The sequence below is a fragment of the Haliotis rubra genome, unplaced genomic scaffold (genome assembly GCF_003918875.1).
Source record: "Haliotis rubra isolate DU_JTF1 unplaced genomic scaffold, ASM391887v1 Scf1252, whole genome shotgun sequence".
Lineage (NCBI taxonomy): Eukaryota > Metazoa > Mollusca > Gastropoda > Lepetellida > Haliotidae > Haliotis > Haliotis rubra.
The window spans coordinates 225,513-239,104 of record NW_025765173.1 but is presented as its reverse complement, the minus strand read 5'-3'; positions in this window follow the sequence as shown (position 1 = coordinate 239,104).

Genomic DNA, 13,592 nt, shown 5'->3' with positions numbered 1-13,592 from the left:
AAATACAATAATTGAAATACCAGTTATGTTTAAAAAGTACCCTCAATCTGATATCCAGAGAGATTATTGTGAAATATCGCAGTATTTATCTTCATAAACGGGCCAAAATAAAAGTACATGCCATTCATCCCCACATTATATCCCCCATTATAGACTATCGCGGGACATCGTTGTTACAGGTAGGGCAAACACTTTCTTCTCTATAGGCATTCGCTGGTTTTACGCTACATACATGTATATTCAGATTATTGAGAAAAAACTAGCGACGCAAGATCTCCCCCATTACACATATAATTGTATTATTACTCCAGTGATTAGTGATAGCGTTGAAGCAACTTATTAAAATTTACGACAGACACTATCAACTGCAGTAATACTGCCATACCCAGCATCGTATTTATTACTCTTTTACATAAGGTGAAATATCACAGGGTTGTCATGGTAACGATAATTTGGCATACTATTTATTGTCTTACTCTTTTAATCAGCTATTAGAATTTAAATCAGTTTTGAGGTCAGCATGTTAAGAGAAAGAGTGAGTGAGTGAGTTAATATTTAACGTCACATCGGCAATATTTCAGCCATATCGTGACGAGAACATTCGATATTGAAATGAAATATATGGATATTATAAAAACCTGCCGACGAAGGGCAGTAAAACAACTAGAATATCACAGATATACATGTAAAACTAGTAATAGAGTCTAAAACATTTTAACCACAGGGGACAACCCAATATGCAAAAATGGGCCATAGATCACCAACAACTGAAAGTAGGAACACTTACATACTAGGTCCATGGGGACTTTACAGTACCTTTGCTACCTGCATGGACCCTAGTTGGATTTACACCATCCCTTCAGCCGCTGGTGATGGTAGGACAATTTAGCCGAAGTCTAAATGAACAAAAATACTACTACGTTTAAAAACTTGGTATGTGAAAAGTCTACTTTGAAAGTTTAGGACTCTTACCACACTTCCTCGGGAGGACAATAATTTTACACTACTTTAACCTCCTTTGAGGGTACAGCCACTAACAATCTAAGGTACTAATCGAAATTACCAATCTTTAAAATATAGCCATTTATAAAACCACATTAATCAGAATTCATCAAACAAATCAATTTCTTTAAAAACAATAATTAAATGATAATTAACATTTGTAAAAGATATTTCATTGTTTTTACATTGAATATTTATCCCTTATGATGGAGAATTAACACAGTCAAGCAGGACATGCTTGACCGTGGTTCTCTCATCACAAGGATACAAAATGGAGGATCCTCACCTTCAATAGGTATTTGTGAGTATAACGCGTATGGCCAATGCGACATCGTCGCATAATGACCTCCTCAAATCTGGACTGACAACCAAAGTAGCTGTAACCAATACAAGGTTTTATTGCATGTAGTTTATTAATACCCTACTTGGTTGTCCCACTTCTTCTGCATCAGATCACGGATGTAAGTTCTAATGCCAGCTTTATAATCAGAATATGGAATAAGAAGTGGTGTCACAGATTTGTTGAGTGCCTTGGCAGCAAGATCAGCCATTGTGTTCCGGTGAAATGCCAACGTGGCTTGGTAACCAACAAAGCATTGGCATTGTCCAGTAGCAAGATCATTATATAATTCGATTATTTCAATTAAAAGTGGATGTTTGCAAGAGAGCTTTTTAATAGCCTGAAGGCAAGAAAGAGAGTCAGAAAATATTATATATTGTTTATGTTTGGGATGTCTTTGAATATATTTAAGAGCTGTTAAGATGGCGTTTGCTTCTGCTGTAAATATAGAGATGTTATCAGGTATTCTAGAAGATATTGTTCTGGATCCAATGTAAGAGAAAAGAAGTTGTAAAACAAAAGTATTGTGATCGAATCTATTGGCCTTTGTTAACGCAAGTTTCAAGCCACCTACATAAAAACCTGTTTTCATGATAAATATCTGCTAATCCGTGGCATGATTCCGACCATATCATGAGCATGTGTTTGTGAATCATAATCAAATAGTGATGTTACAAGGCGTCCATGCCGCGTCAACAACACATGCAAACGCATCGAGAATTGCAATACGAGCCCCTACACCAATGATTCTCCGTGACCTGGAGACACTTGTGATTGAGCGTATGTGGGGACGTAGTCTGTCATACAGACCCTGAAGCAAATATATCCAAGTCCACGCAAGTCTAGATAATGTGGCAAGTCTAGATTTCCACAGCTTCAGGAGAAAGTCTCAGGCTCCTTTTTTATATATCTCTTTTTTACTATGAACTTTTTTTCTGTAAAATATGCTCATTTCAGAGAGACCAGTTGTTCGTCTAGTAGGGACGGGTAGAAGACAAAAGACAAAATGGATACTCGTGCTGTCATACTTTTGAATTATATGTTAACATTCGTTCTTGTCTCGGGATAAATGTATATTTTCCAGTTTCAGCCAAATGTACATTCGAAAGATATCGAAATCTAGGTTAAGCTATTTGAATCATATTTACAATTGAAAGACCCAAACAATGGTCTGTTGTCCAAATTGTTGGTTTTCCATACCTTTGTCCCAGTCTGTTTCCACAGTCACAGACCGATATTATTTCCCCTTCCGCCCAGCCCTTACTGTAATATGTATACTGCAATACTGTATATGTTGCACATATACCACACAACGTATTATGCATGCAGTCAATGGTATGCAAAGCAACGTCCACTTGTATTCAAGATTACACCTGGTTAGAGATGCAAACAAATGTGTATTCGTATGTGCATTTTAATGAAATGAGGAACCAAGAAAGCAAAATCATAGTATGCATAAAAACAAGTTGGTACACTGGGACTCCTTATCATCGGAGGAAGCTCCGCAGTTTACCTGTATGGACGATCTATTGTAAGTACGTGTTGTCTGTCTGTAGTAGACAGACCCGTTACATATCATGTAGAGCACGGACACACTTTCTTGTGCATCCCATACACTCACGTGCACGTGCTTTCACAACATTCGCAGCGCGTTCACCGTTAACATCTGGCGGTGCGTTTGACTGACTGAAGACGTGAAGGGAGGCATTGACAACTTCATGAGTGCATATTATCATATTTATCTAAATCATATAAATTATTCATTTAGATCACATGGGAATCTCTACAAAAGCGCAATGTTACTGTAAACAACACAGTTTTATGCACAGTTATACTGATGTTAACATATGTAAAGCATGGAGTCATGATGACTATCGACAGTAACTTTTCATGAGATCGTGCAAGGGCATTTTGGGTATTTCAAACAAGTTATCGCATGACTGTAATAGTATTCATTTGTCTTGACTCAGATTAATCACCACCTTGAGTTTAGTAGACTCGCACACTTCATCGAAGTGCTGTTGGCCACCTTTCTCGCCGGCCCGTCCCCCATCTTAATGAGGATGCATGACCCCACTGGTCACCCATGACGCCTCAACTTTCTTATACAAGACCAGTTGGCGGGCCCTTCGAGCTTGCGCTGCTGTCCGGTAAGATCTTCATTGATGATAGATCGTGTCAACTGACAAGTTATGTGTTCTCCTATGGTCCTCATATAGCTTCCCGTCTCGATTACGATTTGTGAATCTTAAATCTGAATCTTATATGTATTATTCAGAATGGTTGTATTGTATTCTCTCTTCAGAAACAGTTTTAGAAAGGAAGTAATCAAACTATGTTTTTCAATGGCAATGCTAGAAAATATTTTTTTTGTATATACACATACTTCACTTTCCGAATGAAAGCATATATGAAATTATCTGCTGTGTCCATATATGAAAACAACCATAGGAATGTGCTTGATGTTTAACAAATTATGTTCAGGTCACGTGTCCTCGTTGATCATGGAGGGTCGGTTTGCTTGGCGAGTGGTTAAGTGTTCGCTCGTGGATCCGGGTTCAATTTCCCATATTTGCATAATGTGTAAGGCCACCCCCGAGATATTGCTGGAATATTACAAAAAACGGCGCAAACCACACTCACTCGCCCACTCGTTGATTACAGAGTAACAGCATGCTACGAGATTCCTTCTTATCGTTTATTTGCATATCTCCTTAAAGGCATTGTAACTCTTTAATCTTGCATGAAAACGCATTTAGATGATATCAGCTTTACTGACATTATTGTAACATGCAGTTTGTATATGTCTCTGTATGGTTCATACACGGACACATGGGCGACGGCAAAATAGTCGCGGCTGCATGAAATACATTAGTCTGTCTCACAGTCCCTGAACCACATTATTTCCCTACTACTGCCAAGCTTCTGCAGTGCTAAAGCCCTAAATAAAGCAAGTCTTAGATTTCCTCAGGTAATCTCTGGTCTCCCACTGGAATCTCTTTTCAATTTCAATGGGCTTGTTTGTTACTATCACAATTATATGTATTGAGGGACTAATCATTAGTCTAGAAATACATGGACAGTGTCGGTTATAATGGAAGTGAGTGGGTAAGTTTAGTTTTACCCGCTTTTACGGCGGTGGACACCTAAAATGGGCTTCACACATAGTAACCATTTGGGGAATCGAATCGGGTCTTCGGCGTGACGAGTGAACGCTATAACCACTTGGCTACCCACAATAAGCCCAAATAATGGCTGAACGTTTGTCAAGTTATATTTATCAATAATACCATTTGCAAGGCATTACATGTACTTGACTTCACACTCATAGGCATATATGGAGAGATTATTCATACTGGTCAACCCATTTTGATCGTTATTAAAAAGTCATTACTGCAAAATTTACACTAGTCTTTCATGTTAAATACCTGTCTTTGAAACACAGCTTCTATTCCGAGCTGATTTGCTTTTCAGTCACTTCACGTCCCACGCCCAGCGATGACATTGGCATTATGTGATTTTACAGCAGCCATTAATGTTAAATAGCTGTCTTTGAAACACAGGTAGAATTCCGAGCTGATTTGCTTTTCAGTCACTCCACGTCCCACGCCCAGCGATACATTGGCATTATGTGATCTGACAACGGAAAACAAATGGAAGTTCTTGTGCTTATTTACTCTTTTGAAGTGTATAATAAATCAATATTAGAGTATATTAGCATTGGTTGTCTATGTATAAATAGTGGTTTGCTCAAATACTAATCTCATTGAGATCCCAACCACGATAGAAGTAAGAGTTCGTTTTCTAGAATTATTGAACATGTCTAGGTACATGCTGAAACATTGCGAGTTTTTTTAAGGCTCATTGTTAATGTTCAAAGACGTTGAGGAGATTCAACAGGACATCTTAGAAATGAACAGAGAACAGGTTCTTGCCATCAATGGTATTATAAATAGGTTATTACCAGTGACTCAATATGAAAGACGTCGTTTCTTGAGAAAAAATGATAGAAATAACAGTGATGTTACGAAGATTAGTTCACCCCCTATGGACTACAGAAGGTGTTTGGAAGAGTCAGTTACATGCCTATGATAGCATTTGTTTTGAAATCACAGTTTGCCAGTGCGCTTAGAGATGAGGGCATTCAAAATGCCTGGTTATTATATAGAGCATCGGCTTTCTATTTTTTGTATAAATAGACCCGTCTTAACAAACCAGGTTCAGAAGAGTATCTCCAGCGTAGGTATTATGAGGGGCGGTGGGGTAGTCTAGTGGTTAAAGCGTTGGCTCGTCACGCCGAAGACCCGGGTTCGAATCCCCACATGGGTACAGTGAGTGAAGCCCATTTCTGGTGTCCCCCGCCATGACATTGCTGGAATATTGCTAAAAGCGTCGTAAAACCAAACTCAGTCAGTCAGTCAGTCAGTATGTATTATGATCCCGAAGATGCTGGGAGTCATACTGGCCCTGTTAAATTGTATGAAACTGTGAAAGTTGAAGGTCAATGTGGGTATCTATATAAAAAGTCACGAGGGCAATCTAGCTTCATTTATCTGTGGACCAGTGACAGTGACACTTCACCTCAAGCCTCTCCCGTTTTGGTTTTCATCAGGAATCCGCAATACAAGTTTTACATACCCGATGCTGATAAATGAACACACTATTACATGCTCAAGGCTGAAAGCAAAGGAGATCCTTATCATTCAATCGTGCGTGGAGGAGAAAAATCTGCTTTGATGTCTGTTGATTGATATTTGGAACTGTATGATCCAGACTGGAAGAAAGACAAAAAGTTACCAGAAACCATAGAACAGCCTAAAATTATTTTTGTTAATCCTACTCAACAAGTGGTTGAACAGGCCAAACGAAGGTGAAGAGAGAAAGAGAAAGTTTCAAACAGCCAAGGCAAACGACAATAGACAATAGACAAAAGACTAAATTTGTCATTGAATACTTCATTTCTAGTAGGACTGTCACTCGGAAGAATTTAGGCTGCTACATCCATTCACTATGATCATCTGTGGGGCGATGAACGTTAAACCTTATCCTGAATGTATTATATGGCTGTACAAAAGATGGCAGCCATTATATAATGCCATTCATACCTGTGTAATCACAGTATTGAATGTCATCAAGGCATTCCTTCTCACCTTGAAAAGGATGCGTTTCTGGACCCCAGTATTGTGAACATCATTGTCCTCGGTGATCTCATGTCCATGGCTGCCAAAGATCCACACATCACACTCCCAACAATGCCATTTTGTGATGACTGTGGACTCACGTTTCAAGACACTCACGATTTGCAAAAACACAGAAGAAACTGATGTTGTGAAAAGTCCTCAGTCGGTCCAAATGAGGTCTAACCAAAGAAATGATAGAAGTCAAACTGAAGAAATTAATAGGGATCACGTATGCACGATTTATCTGTATCATATGGGTTCAAAGACACAAGAAATACGGAAGCAAGTTCAAGACACGAATAATATGCATCATGAAGTGTTTTCAAAACTGTACAAATAGAAATCTTGGGTGGAAGACTTGATTAAAGATGATGAAAACATGATAGCTGATACAGAGAGTGAATCATCTCGACATCAGGATGAAGAGGGACAGCAAGACATGGTTATTCACAAAACATGTAAAGTAGACTTTGGGAGTGCACCTATCCTAATGTCTACTTATAGATATGGTATGAGATCTGTGTATCTTTCTTGTTTGTTTATCACACGAATGTATGTCTGGAGGACTGATATTAGGCCAGATGACACAAACTTGGCCTTTCATTTAAAAGGGATGTACAATATAAATAAGACTGTTAATAAAGATTAGTCATAATCTGCCCCTATGAGAAGTTGATATCCAAGTAAGTAGCAAAATTTATATGGATGTGTTTTAGCATATATGCTTGTGTTTTGCTTTGTGACATTTCAGTGAAAAACTCTTGAAAGCAATATCAACTACCCAGTATTACTTCACCTATAACTTCATTTTAAAGAATGTTTTAATATATCATGGAGTGTTTTTAATGAACCATGGCACAATAATCGCACACATTTACTGAAATACAATAATGAAACGAATTTATCCCAAGGAGATGTGATCTCAGTCCCTTATCTTCAACACATCTGTCCTGACAAACGGATGTAGACAAAACATTGTGAAACACAGTGAAAAACAAAGTGATAAACGAATCCCATTGTAAAAAGTGTGTCAAACCGGCGCAGAGATTTGTTGACTAGTATGCCTTTATCTCGCAACAACATTGTTGAATAGGTTCTTATGCTGAGGCAATACTGTATATCAGACTATATCGAGCTTAATGCCGTGTCTTTATCTGTCATGTCATAGAGAGGGAAATGCGATTATTGGCGTATACATAGTATATTGACAGGCAGTGTTCGAGAATCGAGAATAAAAAACCTGCCACACTATTCAATCTGTCAGAACAATAAGCATGCATACAAACTCACTACACAGTGAAGTAGTCAGCATGTTCAGACACGCACCACGTCTTTATCGGTCTAAGTGCTTGGCAGCTCACAGCTATTGAAATGCCCTAATGTGACTGAATTAATAATGGCGTGTTTTATTAAGACGTAAGAGACGGTACCTTATTTTGTCGGACATGTGCAGTGTAAGAGGACGGTCAAACACAATACCCATTCAACTATCTATAGCAATTTTCACTGAACCATGTAGCAGCTTGCTATGGCAGTATTTTTGTAAATAAGAATCATGTATTTGTGAGAGAAATGTCTACAGATTTGCGTTGTCTCATTTATACACAACACATAATTCAATAATTACTGCATAATACACATTCTATTGTGTTTTGTTGTTTCTCCAGATATTGTGGAAAGAAATATTTTACTAGAGCTGATGTGACGTCAAGCCTTTATGTACAAGTGTAATGAGGGTCAGTGACCTGCGGTCAATCTGGACCCAAAAGTAATAGGACGCGTTGCGTGCCTAATTAGGCCATACACCTGCGTAATTAAGTCACACAGGTGTTTAACTATGTCACACAGGTGCATCATAAAAAACAAACTGGACGACTTTCGGTCTATTTACCCCCCTATACAACTGTTACGCCGAAAACCCGGTTCGATTCCCCACTTTAGTACAATGTGTGAAGCCCATTTCTGGTGTCTGGTAATAAGACTGGAATATTGCTAAAAGCGGCACAAAAGTAAACTCACTCACTTGACAAGTGAAGGATTAAGAATCACAACGTGAGATTCGTACCCACAGACACTGGAAACTCTTAGGACCCAGCTGTACAAAGCTATCTGCCCCTTAGTCAGTATAATCCAATATAGCAGGTATTGGGTTGGGTGCTGGTACATCTGTAATGTTACATCTGCTTCAGGAAGGTGTATGGTACACATATTGTATCTTTGACTTTAAAATTCAATCAGTGTTTGGTCACCAATGTAATATTAAGGTTTTGTAGAAATACACATTACCATTTTAATGTTGTAACGTTTACATACTTGACACATGTCCTGCCCAACTAGCAACCACATAAACATCATGGGTATCCGAAACTTCCATCAGATCTTTAATAAACGGCGGTTTGTAAATAATTGAAGCTGGACCAAAACATTCCAGTCACTGCCATCATGATGATCAAACTATGCCACTTGAAGTTGGTGACGTACATCAAATAAGTCAGAGAGCCTGACCAGCCGATCTGGGTAGTTGCCTCTTACTGCATGCAGTATCCGCTAGGCCAGTTGTGATATATGCCTATGTCATCAGATTTGGTTTGTTTGTTTGCCACACGCAGCAATATTCCAGCTATATGGTGGAGCTACGCAAATAATCGAATCTGGACCAGACAATCCAGTGATGTACATTGCGAGCATCGATCTACGCCATTGGGATACGATGACATGTTACAATCAAGTCAGTTAGACTGTCTACCCGATCCTGTTAGTTGCCTCTTGAAGTTTGGAGTTTGAAGACAAGTTTGAATCTGGATGTTAATGGTTAGATCACAAAGGAATCAAAGCGTTACATGTCTTGTTCTAATACTTTAACATAATGACAATAATAATAATAATCTTTATTCATCGACTAGCGTAGAACAAAGACCTATTCAATGATATAGATAATATACATTGAAAGATTTTACAGAATCTGTCAATCAGCTGTTCAATTAGCGTCTAATCAGCCTGTTGGTCTAACTCTCCCAACTGTTGTTGTTGTTGTTGTTGTTGTTGTTGTTGCTCATCTGCTGCTTGTCATTCTGCATATATACTTCTATTCACCTGGTTGTAGTAACTTTTATTTTGTAAACGGTGTGAGAATAAACATGGAAACGCCCCTCTATGCATCAACAAGAAATTGGTATCTGTAAAGTCAAACTTTAAGAATCAAAGAATGATTGTGTTACGATTGGCGTTGTGTTCGCAACGCAGGTTTTAACATTTTCTTAACAGATATAAGTTCATTTGTCACTACAGTGACAGAGACATACTACATACCAATACATCAGAAGATGAACGTGCAGATGTCGCTTAAAGCCTTGTAGGAATCGCATCAAATAGCAAGCAACTGCAGATTTGAACAATCTTCTCAAACTATTGTGATAAAAGTGGTTATAATTCCCGGGCATTAGCGATCTACGAATTTAATGTTTTTCATAAACTAGAATCTTTGAAATATAGTTCCCTCTGGCATCATCTGTGGTGTGAGCTTGTGCGCTGACTTCTCTAGAAATTAGTTAACGTGATCTAAAATGAATAATGCAATAAACATTCAGTCACTTTCTTATTGTAAATCACCAAAATAATTAGTTACCCTCTGTTTTGTTTAAGAAGGAATCCATTTAATTGATTTTTTCCCCAAACCGCCTGTGTGAGGACAACATAACCAGTTATCTATTAAGTAGTTCATGATATTTCGTGAATACAAAACTGAGCACAAACCCAAACGACCGCTCCCTTGTGAATTGGTATTAATAAGAGAATGCATTTCAGTTCAATAGCCCAATATAGTCCTGGCAAGCGTTCACTTTTGTTACATGTAATACAGGTGTCGACATACTTCAGAGAAACATAGGGACTCATGTTTGTGGTATGAAGGGGTAAGTGAGGATATGGTGATGCAATTCCCTTTCTTGATTCGTCCAAGGTTCTTCAATAAGAACATCAGTCCTGGCTGCTGGCAGTCGGGGAATAGTTGCGCTTCTGTGTCTGTCCAAGGAACTTCCAACGCTGGGAGAAGAAGGGAGCTGCTGTACCAGATCCAGTGGGAGTTGGCCTATGTCTTCATTGTGTATCACTTGGACAGGAGGTGTTTCTCCCGAGCCCTCTTCCTCAAATTGCTAACAAACGTTACTGATATTTCATCTGATGGGGGATGACAGTACGTAGAGGGTAATGTCCCAGTAACTCTCCATTCCTTAATAATCGGAGGGGCCGAGGGACATTATTTTTAATGAATGGAGAGTTACGAGGATATTACCCTATTTAAATTACATTCAAAGTATTGGGAATATTTCTGCTATCAAAATTAAATGTGAAATGACAAAATGAATTCTTTATTTGAAACTGGTACACGTCATTCCATTGTCTGCTCGCTCCATTACTTTTCATGAATGGAGCGAGCAGACAATGGAATGACGTCACAAATGTAATTTAATCAGAGGTATTCCTCAGGCAATCTCCAACAGTCGCGCACTTGCCACGGCATGTATTAATTATACACTTCCAATGGGCTGATTCGGCTCTAGTGACATTCTTCTGGTAACGGAAACTGTCAAGAAGCACCTGTGGTTTACCTTTCTGACTAAGGACAAAGTCAACTTTCCTAAGTATTAAATTACATATAAGAGGAAAACAATTATACTATTTTAACTTAATAACTCATTCGTTATATTTCACTTTACTCCAATATACATTTACTCCAATATACTAAGCTTTTTTTTTTTTTCCATATCATATGAATACAAGAACATTCCCTAACTACAACATACCCTTCGCTCTTGTCCTTTACTTTCTGGTTATTAGATTACCTTTACAACAACATAAGGTACTGGTCAATTAGACTGTATCAAGCTACTCAACAGTTGTGATTTTAAGCATGTAGTTCTTCTGGGATAGCTAATGGGCTGTACTCATTACATGCCATGGGTGTACCTCCACTCAGATAATTAATCCCTGACTAATCCCTGTAGTTAATTTGGGATGTAGTTCAAATGGAATATAATGTAGTTCTAATGGGAGTAAACCGTCAGAGCTACACCTGAGCAAACACGATCTAAATAAATTACTCCCTATTGAATAATTAAAAGAAGATCTGAATGAATAAAGGTATATCAAAGTGAGAGAGTTTAGTTTTACACCCCTTTTAGCAATATTCACGGTATCGGACACAAGGAATGGGCTTCACACATTGTACCCATATGGGGAATCAAACCCGGGTCTTCGGCGTGACGAGCGAACAAGGCTACCCCACCGCACCAGATACATCAGAAGACTTATTAGTGACATGCATTGATGACAAGAATACGGATACATAAGACTGATCCATACGGAAATATGTATATGTGCATGTATGAGAGGGTTAGATATCTCGTAAAACATATTTAAAAGCGATGTTTGTATACTATTGAATGAGCAGATCCCACAAAATGCTATAAGTGTTATGTACAAACATTGATTGAAACAATGTGTATGTCCTACAAATACGGCCTGAAGCAACGTATAATCGAACAGTAACATTGCTGATAAAGAAACTTTGCAAGATATCATAAGTTCTGTTGTCTGTGCTGGTTTTCGTAATTCAAGAGGTTTTAAATGTCGCTGTTCTCATGTACCTAATATATCTAATATATGTGTCTTTAAAGTTAAACATTAATTTGGCAAAGACGTTTAACTTAAACTTCCGGTATATCGATGGTATGATCGTACAAAAACAGTTGCAGATCTAAGCATAAAGATTCCAAACTGCAATAACAATTCTTTTCATTGGATTTTCATCTGAACTGGAAATACGAGACGCGAATGAAACCTTCAAGAAAAATGGAAATGCATGTCAGTTTATTAACACTGGGTGTTAAATCGAAGTCATTATCATCGCGTACATCTGAGTTAGGGAAGTAAAATAGTACATTCAAATATAGCTGTCAAATTGATAAATGGTAGAACAATGTAAAGGTGTTTTGCGTGTACAACACAGGTTATTTGGACATAAGTGTAACCAACTTTGTTGGAAGGATAACAATATATGGACAAACAACTTCTTTACTACAATGGGGCGATGTTTCGGTGTAGGTTCTAACACCGTTATCAAGCAAGTGATGAACAGAATAAGGATAGAGATTGATATATATCTGTGGCTGAATGTTCAGCAGAGGAAAGGAAAACACATTATATGTTGTAGTGAATACAGAAATAGAGACCAACACGATAACTGCTATCTGTCATGTATCATGTATTGTAGCTTGAGGTGTTTTTATTGCTAATATGAATTTAGTGACGCATTATTTGTCGTGTTCAACACGGACAATGGACTGTATCGTCAGACGGACTGCATTAGGGCAATACGCCCTCACACAGAGCTCTCTGGATATCACTATGAAATGTGATTTGACATACGACCTTTTGTACACGCTATGAATACACCGAACCCCATTTAATGTTTGCATACGTGCCATTATGCAGTTCCCTCATTGCTGTGTGTATGGATTCGATGTTTATTCACTAGTCGGGTAACACGTGTACAGACACCTAAACTGTAATTGTGATGTGTTTTGTTGTAGCCTTATAACACATGCACAGACACAGATTCCATACTCCTACCCTAACAATTATGTATGCAAGTATTCAGAAATGCAGACAACCAGGAATCAGCTGATGTCTCTAGTATGAGATGTTTGTGTGATGCACTGATATTACAGTAAGCGGATAACTTCTTTGAGAGGCATGATTAGAAGTTGGTGAATCAGATAAGGACAAACTTGATGCATGAACAACTTCTTAATTCGGTAAGCGGATGTCTGGCAGTTCCTCACGGAAACCCAAAAAGGTGAAGCAATATTGGACCGTGAAGATCCGGATTAGAATTGGTCTCTGACAACCGATGATAACGGGAATGAGTTGTCAGACTCGCTGACTTGGTTGACACATGTCATAGTATCCTGTGTAGAACGATGCTCATGATGTTAATCACTGGTTTGTCTGGTCAGACTCGATTATGTACGGACCGACCTCATATAGCTGGAATATTGCTGAGTGCGGCG